At 55.6% G+C, this 9,547-nt stretch overlaps 1 long non-coding RNA gene across 1 annotated transcript; it reads left to right on the forward strand.

Moving 5' to 3' along the window:
- The first annotated feature begins 5,722 nt into the window (after positions 1–5,722).
- LOC115299401 lies at positions 5,723–7,425 on the forward strand. The gene is made up of 3 exons (XR_003912169.1): positions 5,723–5,844; positions 6,747–6,781; positions 7,063–7,425. It is a non-coding gene; the product is annotated as an uncharacterized LOC115299401 (long non-coding RNA).
- Positions 7,426–9,547: the final 2,122 nt, after the last annotated feature.

A 9,547-nucleotide genomic window follows, 5' to 3' on the forward strand; every position in this document is an offset into this window, starting at 1 on the left:
AGGAGGGCAAGGTGTGCCATTTCCGGGCTACACTTGGCTGCACTTCAGAGGCAAGGGTGGTGGAGGTTGAGGCTTCTCAGCCCAGGGCAACCTGGGGACCTGCCTCCCTTCTGTGTCCATCTGCCAAAGTCATCATTGTTCTCCATGAGTTACCAAAGCACCAGAATTCCACACCACTGCAGTGCTTGCCCGGTGCAGGGAGCCCTGCAGACGCCTGTGAGTATGTGGACCCATCGCTTGGGTCCAAGGCCTGGGACCCGAGGGCACTCCTTCCGCATGGAGGACTCTAACCCAACAGCCCGTTCCAACTCATCAGCCCTAGGTCTGGCCGCCGGGACCAGCAGGAAATTGTCAGGCGTGGGGCTGCCATCATTTATACTCTGTGTGTCACTCTGACCGAGTAACAGTCTCTCCATGTGCGAGGATTTAAGAATTTAGACCAGTGGTTCTTATTCCTGGCTGCACATCGGAGTCACCTGGGGAACTTTCAGAAGCACCAATGCCTGCATCTACCCCGAGATCCTGATTTACTTGGTGGGGATGCAGGCATGTTAAAAGCACAGCCCTTCCCCCCGCTCCCCCACCACTTGTGGCTTTAATAGCGGCAAAGACTTGAGAACAACTCATTCATTTAAAATTTCTTCTTTGAGTGTCTCCTACGTGCCGAGCGCTATGCTGGGCTCCGAACTGAACAGGAGTCTGGACCTCTGCCTGCATGGGGCTTGCATCCTGTTGGGGAGTGACAAAGGAGGCAAGAAAATGGATAATTCTGATGGTAAGAGCAATGAGATAGATTGACATGGGGAAGGGCCAAGAGGGGCAGAGAAGGCTTTCTGAGGAGGTAACGTGTGTTCCAAGCCCTAAATAGAGTTAAAGATCAGAGATGTATTATCTGGTGCAGTAGTTCCCAGAGTGTTGTCTGGGGACTCTGAGCCCCTTTCAGGGGATCCACTGGTGGAAACATTGTATGACACTGAGACATTGTATGTTATTTTTACTCGCATTCTCTCATGAGTGTGCAAGGGGGCTTTGCAATGCCCCGTGATATGTAATGAAATCATTGGTCTGACAGCTAATAGGACATGCACTCGTGTGCTCTGATGATTCAAAACATTCTTAGATTTAATTTCTAATAACCCACATAACCCATGTAAACAGAAACAGAAGCTCCTTGGGGCCCTCAATTTTACGAATGTGCTGGGGTCGAGGCACCTGCATGGCTCATTCAGGTTCGACTCCGATTCTTGATTTTGGCTCAAGCCATGATCTCATGGTTCATGAGATTGAGTCCCATGAGGGCTCTGTGTTGACAGTGCAGAGCCTGCTTGGGATTCTCTCTCTCCCTCTCCCTCTGCCCACCCTTCAAAATAAAATAAACATTTAGAAAAATGTAATGGGGTCATGAGATCAAAAAATTTGAAAACTGCTGATTGGATGGAAAAGCCTTCCAGAGGATCCTTTCCTTCAGAAAGGAGCAGGAAGGCCAGGGGGCCAGCATGGAGAAAGGCATCAGCAGCAGATGTGGTGGGAGGGGAAGCCTAAGACAGGGGCCTGGAGGGAGGACGACCCCAGGCAGAGGAGGACAGAGAGGCTGTCCGGGTGTGAGATAAATGATCAAAGCAGGGCTCTAGCAGTGGAGATGGAGAGAAGTCCATTCCGGAGAGATTTGGAGCACGGGGCCAACCAAAGCTGGTAATAAATGTAGGGAGTGAGGGAGAGTGGCTTCAAGTTGCTAGCCATACACCAAGGTCAGGGACACAGGAGCTGGGTGAGTTTTGGGGTGGGTGGTGGGCGACGGCATATGAGCAGTATCGGGGTGGGGGCCGCCCAGCCCACTTCTGGACAGGTGGGTTTGGATATCGTCCGAGGAGTCCCCACTAGCGTGATAGGGCTTTGGGAGAATGTATGCAGAGAGAAGAGGCATCCGAGGGGCCTTGTTAGGGAATCTCATCCGTATGACATGACCCAAGTTGATGCCAGAGAGGGTCAGAGGAGAACCAGAAGGTCCTGGGGGCCAGGAGCCAAGGAAGGAGAGCTCCAAGAAGAAAGGAAGGTCTGGGCTGGTAAGAGCACAGCGGGGTTCTGTAGGGTGAGGACAGAACCACGCAGGCTGCAATCTCTGTAAGAGGAGTTTCTTGGGGGGCGGGGGCACATGGGTGGCTCAGTCGGTTAAGCGTCCAACTTGGGCTCAGGTCCTGATCTTGCAGTTTGTGAGTTTCAGCCCCCCGTCGGGCTCTGTGCTGACAGCTCAGAGCCTGGAGCCTGCTTCAGATTCTGTGTCTCCCTCTCTCTCTGCCCCTCCTGTCTCAAGATCTGCCTCTCTCAAAAATAAATATTTAAAAATTTGTTTTCAAAAAAAGATGAGTTTCTCGGGTTGTCGGGGAGCTAGCTTGCATGGGCTGAGGGGAGACTGGGGACGAGGCCATGGAGAGAAGAGTGCAGACTTTTAAGAGGGAAGGGATGACACTAGTTTGGAGGGGATGTGGAGGCCCGTTTAGCGAGGAGGGGACAGGAGCTGTTTGTGCAGGTGAGAGGGGCTGGTTGGTGGCACCGAGTCCTGGGGCACGGGGAGAGGCTGGCTCAGGCCCGGGGCAGGGAAGGACACAAGCTGTCCCAGCGGGTGTGGGGGGAGGGAGGAAGAGGAGGGAGCACCATCTGGGGGGCAGGTAGGAGGCAAGGTGGTTGCTGTGGGGGACCAGCCAGCGGGGGCTTGAAGAGAGAGGGAAGGCTTGGACAGCCACCAAGGAGGCTGTGTGAGGGCTCTTCCGGGCTCACAGCAAGCCTGGCTTGGGACTCTTCTGCCCCCCGCCCCCGTACCTCCCCCCTGCACAGTGGACCCAGGGGCTCAGAGAACACCACATACTGGCTTGAAGAAGTGCTGCCCTTCAAAGAGCCCCTCTTACCCTCCCCAAGCACTTCCCATTTGGGGAGGAAGTGGACGGAAAAGAGGTGGGAATCAACATCTCCCTTGATGTGGGGATATTGAGGCTGAGGGAAGGGAAGCCTTCACAAAACTTCTGAAAGCAGCCAGGACCAGTGGGGATGTGCCTTCAGCAGAATCCCCCCTCCTGTCTCCCGGGCTCCCTCCCAGGCACATCCACCTTGACTCCTGCCTCTTCGTCCCCCCACCCCCAAGCCAGCGTATGGTCCCGGGGCAGTGGCCCTGTCCACCCCTCTCACAAATCTGTCCTTTCCCTTCCCGATGCCTGGACTGTTACTGCCTCTGCTCCCAGGCTCCCTCCTTCCAGTCCACCCTCTGCCAAGAGGGTTGCTGTAAAGTAGAAGTCTAACCATGCAATACTCTTACCTCTGACGTCTTTCAAAGATTCCTAGAGTGTCCAGGTAGAGACCCCAACTCTTCATGAAACGAACATGATGCTCATGGCCCCTCATTAGCCTGCTGACCCCCCTTCTCTCCCAGCACACCCCTCAGGTCTCCTCTGCCCCCAGGCCTTTGTCCACAGGCTTCTGCCCAGAGCTCTCCTCCCTGTATCCACCCAGGGACGTTCTAGTTGCTTGCAGTTGAAACATCACCTCCTCGGTGAAGTCTGCCTGGATTACCAAGGCTGAGTCACCTCCCTCATCTGAGTCCTCCTAGTTCGTCGTACTCCTGGAGAACAGCCCATCCCATTCTGTGGGAACCAGCTATTTATACATCCATCTCCTTTCCCTGGACTGTGACTTCCTCCAGAGCAGGGGCAGGTCTGATCTGTTATGTCCCAGCAAGGAACAGAGTCAGGACCCTCACTGGTGCTGAAAATGGAGAATGAGTCCGTGTTCTCATAGATCTTGTGTTATCAGTGGAGGAAACACCTGCTATAGTTGTCTTTATCTGGTTTTATACAATCTAAAAATGCATAGGGATCCAGAGACCCAGGGAAGGCGCTTTGCAGCACGTGTAGGGGAGGACTCGGGCCCTCCAGGGCAAGTGCGTGTACAGAAGATCATGGCACCTTGCTTGCAGGTGTCCTGACAGAAGTCCCCCCTTGAAGCCATTAACCAGCACCACTGACAAGCTGCACCCTGCCAGCTGGGCCTCTGGACAACCCAGGGCCCAAGAAGCACTGATGGCCAGGAGGCCCCGACCAGCCCCAGTGATTGCTACAGTGAGTGTAGCAATCACTCGTCAGTTCAGGCTGGCACAAGTCTGCCCTGTCCAGAGGCAGGGGGCTGCATGGCATGAACCCGGCCCCCAGAGGCCCCGGCTCCCTGAGTCTGCGTGACAGCCCGGACGGTTAAAATAGTTGTGCACAGTCACATCTGCAGGTAATTTCTGCATCCATCTGCGCTGGCACGGATCTCAGTCAATTAATTAGAACAACACCCTCTGTTCCCGCGCCATCTCTCAGGAGGGAGGGGCCCTGTGTCCCCTGGAGAGCACGTTGCTCAGGCGCTGGGTTGGAACCCCCCTGTCACCGAGGGGGCTCTGCCTGCATGAGGGAGGGGACCATGAGGCCAGGCGGCGCGCTCCTGAGGCGGCCTGGCCCCCAGCCACGGGGATGCGTGCGCAAGGAGCCCCCAGGCCGGGCCGCCTGACATTTGCAATCGTTTAATGGCAACAAGTTCCATCTTTGAGCTCCGTGCAGCCTTTCATACAGCAGCCAAACGGTCCGCCCTAGACGGGACATAAATCCTGTGGGCGAGTCCCTGGTCCGGTCCTCCCCCCGGAGGTGCTCCGTTCCCAGAGCTGGTCGGTGCGGGAGAGACAGACCCCAGAGAACTGATGGGGTGCAGGGGAGAGCGCGCTGAACCTCTAGGCGAGGAGCATCGGTCCACGCTCAGTGAGCCACTACACTCTCCGAGCTTTCGAAGAGACCTGCTTAATTAGTTCAAGAACCAAAGGCTCCTGCTATGCCTGACACCCCGCAGAAGGCAGAAAGTGCTTCTTTCCATAGGTACCAGCTGCGTGACCTTGGGTGAGACATGTGAAGTCTCTGTGCTTCAGGACCTCATTTGCAAAACGAGACTGTGATGGAGTCCATCATGCACTGCGGCTGTGAGTCTAGATGTGAGCGTGAGAGGGGTGTGAGCAGAACGGTGCCTGGCACGTGGGAAGCACACAGCACACGTCACTGTGCACGCAGCACAGCTGTCTTTGGTTTTGCTCCTTTGTAGGACACGGTTATAGGAGAAAGACCTGGTAAACACATTTCTTGGGATGCCTCGGAGGTTAATCCTCTGCTGGTGGGGCTCTGAGCTGAGACAAGTTGCAGGTTTGAAGGAGAAAGGAGGCCAGTGCGAGGGCTGAGTTCCAGACTGACCAAATGTCGCATTCATGCAACAGAAGTGGAGTGAGGTCCTGGTGTGTGCCAAGGCGCGAGGCTCAACGTGTACAGTTGGTAGAGATGTCTAGCCAGGTTGCTGTCACTCACGTGATCTGGTGATTTTATTTTCCTCCTTGCTGAGCTAGCCATTTTCAGAAAATCACCCATGAAAGGGAAAGGGCCTCCAATGCCAGCCCAGCTGAGGTTCTGGGCGTAGCTTACTGGGGCAGAGGTCCCAGACCACGCAGTTCTAGGATCTTCCTCTGTTTGGGGCTTTCCTTCTTTTTCTGGCCCAGGCCCTCTTCCTCCAGGAAGTCCTTCGAGTTCCCCTCTCGACTCCCCTCACGTGTCCTGTCATCAGCTCCCCATTCTCTGTCGCTAACAACGGACACCTTGAAGTTGCCCAGCTCCTTGTCCGTGACCTCGGATGGGTCGGCGTCACGTCTCTTGTTATCTACTCTTTTCCAGAACCCAGTAGATGTCCAGCACAGAGTAGATGCTCCACAAATATTGGTCAAACAAAGGAGTGAAACACGGACTTTGGGCCTGTGGCCAGGGGTAGGACTGGGGCCCTTAAAAGGTAACCTACTGGGGTGCATGGGTGGCTCAGTTCGTTAAGCAGCCAACTTCAGCTCACATTATGATCTCATGGTTTGTGGGTTCAAGCCCCGTGTTGGGCTCTGTGCTGACAGCTCAGAGCCTGGAGCCTACTTCAGATTCTGGGTTTCTCTATCTTCCCCTCCCTCACTCGTGCTCTGTCTCTGTCTCCCTCTCTCTCAAAAAAAAATAAATAAACATAAAAAAAAAGAGGTAACCTACCTCCACCTTGGACAGCCCCCTCAGGCTTCTCCCCCCCAGCCCCCACCCAGCCAGCATGGAATGTCTCCAGGGCCAATGATGTCCTCCTCACCACCTAGCAGGCCAGCAAGAAGCGCAGGCCCTGTGCTGGCCCAGGGAGATGAAACAGCTAATTTACAGGGGTCCGGAAAACTGCAACCCACACTCTCCTCCCCCGACCTCCTCACTCCATAAAGAGGTGTTTTCAGTCTCTCTGGTTTCCCCAGATTCACGGTGGTGACTCCAGCAGAGCTGTGGTGGGACAGCTCTGGACCAGGAGGCGAGGAACTGGCCGTCAGGCTCCAGCTTGTGTGACCTTGGGCAAGTCTCCTCTCTCTGAGCCTTGAGTTTTTTCAGCTGCACAGAATGGGTGAGGGGTGAGGTTCGTGAAGCACTTTTTGTGTTTTTTAAAAAATATTTATTTATTTTTAAGAGAGAGAGAGAGAACGAGTAGAAGAAGGGCAGAGAGAGAGGAAGACAGAATCTGAAGCAGACTCCAAGCTCTGAGCTGGCAACACAGAGCCCAACGTGGGGCTCGAACCCACAAACTGCGAGATCATGACCTGAGCCGAAGTCAGACGCTTAGCCAACTGAGCCACCCAGGCGCCCTGAGCTTCTTGTTTTGTTTTGTTTTGTTTTTTACAGGAGTGGACACTTTAGTATTTGGAGAGAAATCCAAGGTAGAACATCCAGAAGGAAAACAAATAAAAGGGCGCTGCTCTGGGTGGGGTGGGGGAGACTCTGGGGTTCCCCTCCCCGCCCCGTGCCTCTGAGCGTCTCTGCCAAATCCATGGCTAGAAGCCCTGGTCTCTAAGGCACTTGTTGTCAAGCTCAGCAGGGCTCCTAAGCAGGGTAGGGCCGGGAGGGCCAAGGGCAATGCTAGAGAGCCCAGTTGAGTAGTGGGGACAGAGGGTGCCAGGCCCACTGTGGCATGCTCGTGAAGAGGACGTTTCTCACACAGAACTAGGTTTCCGGGGATGGTCCTGACTAAAGGAGAAAAATGAACCGCCTCCCTCCTGAAGCTGTGCATGGAGGGAGACCCGGACTCTCCTCGGGATGCTGCTGGGGACACACTGCCTGGAGGAGACCGATCTGATGACCTCTGGGGGCCTGCATCTTGCGCAGGGACAGCAAAAAGCAGGTGTGGAGGAAAGCTCAAAGCAGGAACCCCCACCCCGTCTAGAAGTGACTTGAGCCCCTGTGTCCAGACTTGCTCTCTCTGGGGTGGGGGGGAGCTAACTTTGAGAGGACCAGGCCAGCCCCTGCCTCCAGCCTCTGCCCCGGAAACCCCCTCATTCCACGGTATCTGCTTAATCCCTGTTAGCGGCAGGCTGACCTCCCGCCTCTGCGGCCTCACAGTGAGCCTGCCCCAGTCTTCACAGGCCTCCTTCGAAAAATAAATAAATACTTTCTCCATTATCCCATTAGCAGCTTCACAGGTTTTTCTGATATTAGTTCCCCACTCCAGTGAAAGTGGAAACACGTGTCCCGAGGAGCCTCTGCTCGCCCACCAGCCACTGGGGGGCAGGCGCTAAACTCCAGGCAGGAGCTGGGCCTGTCCACCTGCAGCTGCCCCCTCCCACCCCCGGGAGAGAAGGGTCTAGAACCAGCCCAGTTTTCCCACAGCTGTGCCAACCCCAGCCCCTACCGGAGGCCTCCACACACTAGACACAAGGAGCTGGGAGACGTAGCTTCCGCACACTGCTCCTTACTGGCTGTGTGTCTTCAGGGAATGCTCTATACCTCTCTGAGCCTCAGGTTCTTTCTTAAAATGGAGATTATAATTCCTATCTTGAAGGACTGGAGGACCAAAATAGTCTGAGAGAACAAAGAAGTGTAGTTAAAGGCACAAAGTGCTTTGCCAGTGGACAGGGTGGTTGGGAAATCATTACTTTTCTGGATTTTGCTTCTGCAAATTTAGAAAAGGAATCAGCCCAGGCCTTCCCTCACTGTGCTGACAGCCCAAGAGAGGGGCCTGTGGAAGTTCACACACTCTGCGAGTCAGCCTGTCTGCCTTCCACTCGGTGCCCACCGAACTCCACTTATCATGGCCACAGCTCTCTGAGAAGGTTCTAGAATGCCAGACTGTTGGTCCCTCAAGGTGGGGCCGGGAGCTGCCCAGCGGCCCCATCAATACCCATTGCAGGCCCCGGCACAGGGCAGAATCCGGCTAGGAGCTGGGGGGCGTGTTTGTCTCTCTGCTCCATCTCTCGGCTCTTTCTCCCTTCTTCTGCCCATGGCCCCAGGCAAGGGGCCAAGGGAAAGGCGAGGCCAGCCCTTCAACCCAGGTGTGTGTGGGGGGGTGCGCTGTTTCTGGCTGCCCACTGGGCACCGGGGATGCAAGCAGACAGGCAGGCGGGCGGCAGCTCTGTTAGTCTGAGCAGAGCCTGTCCGCAGTCGGCATCTGTCAGCAGTGCCTGTGAGGTCACTGCCCGGCCTTCCTGTTCCTAATGAAGTAGGACTAAGTGCCTGCTGAAGCCATCTCCAAATCCCTCTTGTCCCTTGGCTCCCACCCTCGTGCCCTTCCCAGCACCTCCCAGAACCCAGTCCTGCTTCACTTCTGCGTGTGACTTCCTGTGTGTGATTTTTCCAGGCCTTGGAGTCAGCCATGCTCCAATCAATGCCATTCAATGCCAAGCTTGAACTGTGACTTCTCGATGGGCTGTGTGATGTTAGACGCGAGCGATCTCACTTCTCTGCACCCCTGACCGTCTCAGGTTTCAAGTGCAGATGGCCCATGGCATTGCTGTGAAGGTCTAGCGAGATGATGTGTTAATGCAGTACCCAGTGCTTTGCAAGCCCTCCGGAGAGCAAGCGGTCGTCAGCTGACTCCCTCCATCCCTGGGACTCAGCACCAGGAACGCTAGAGCAGGCCCAGGAATGAGTAAGGGCATGCTGAGTCCCAGGCCCCACGCCCCAGCTCCCCAGCCCCTCCTTCCAGTTCCTGGCCAGGTGGGAGACGAGGTCAGCCTTGCCAATGTGTGGTTTCCTGACGGACAGGAAAGGCGGTCCAGACACCTGGGAGCAGCTCAATGACTGTGCCCGGGCAGCCTCGGGGCCCACAGCCTCCCTAGGCAGACAGGACCCTGGAGCACATTCCTGGCTGGCGAGCTGGCTTTGCCCACCTGTACCATCGCACTTGGCTTCAGGGCTCTGTCTGATGAGTTGGCCTCATCTTACTAATCCCACTGCATGGGGCGTCTGGCCTTCCTTTCCCTGAGATTGGACCAGGATCATTCTTCCAACTGTGACCCTTGGAGGGTGGGGGGAGGCCTGCGGGCTCCTGTAACCTCTCTTGGCCATTGTTGGTCCTCAAGCGGGCAGAAGGGAGAGCCAAGCCTTCTCTCTCCTAGGATCTTGGGCTCTCTCCTGCTGAGGGGCTGCAGAGTCTGGGGAGGGTCTTGGAACACTTTGGCATCAGGTTCCTCCTAGGCTGGGGTGGGGAT

Source organism: Suricata suricatta, chromosome 8, assembly GCF_006229205.1.
Source record: "Suricata suricatta isolate VVHF042 chromosome 8, meerkat_22Aug2017_6uvM2_HiC, whole genome shotgun sequence".
NCBI lineage: Eukaryota > Metazoa > Chordata > Mammalia > Carnivora > Herpestidae > Suricata > Suricata suricatta.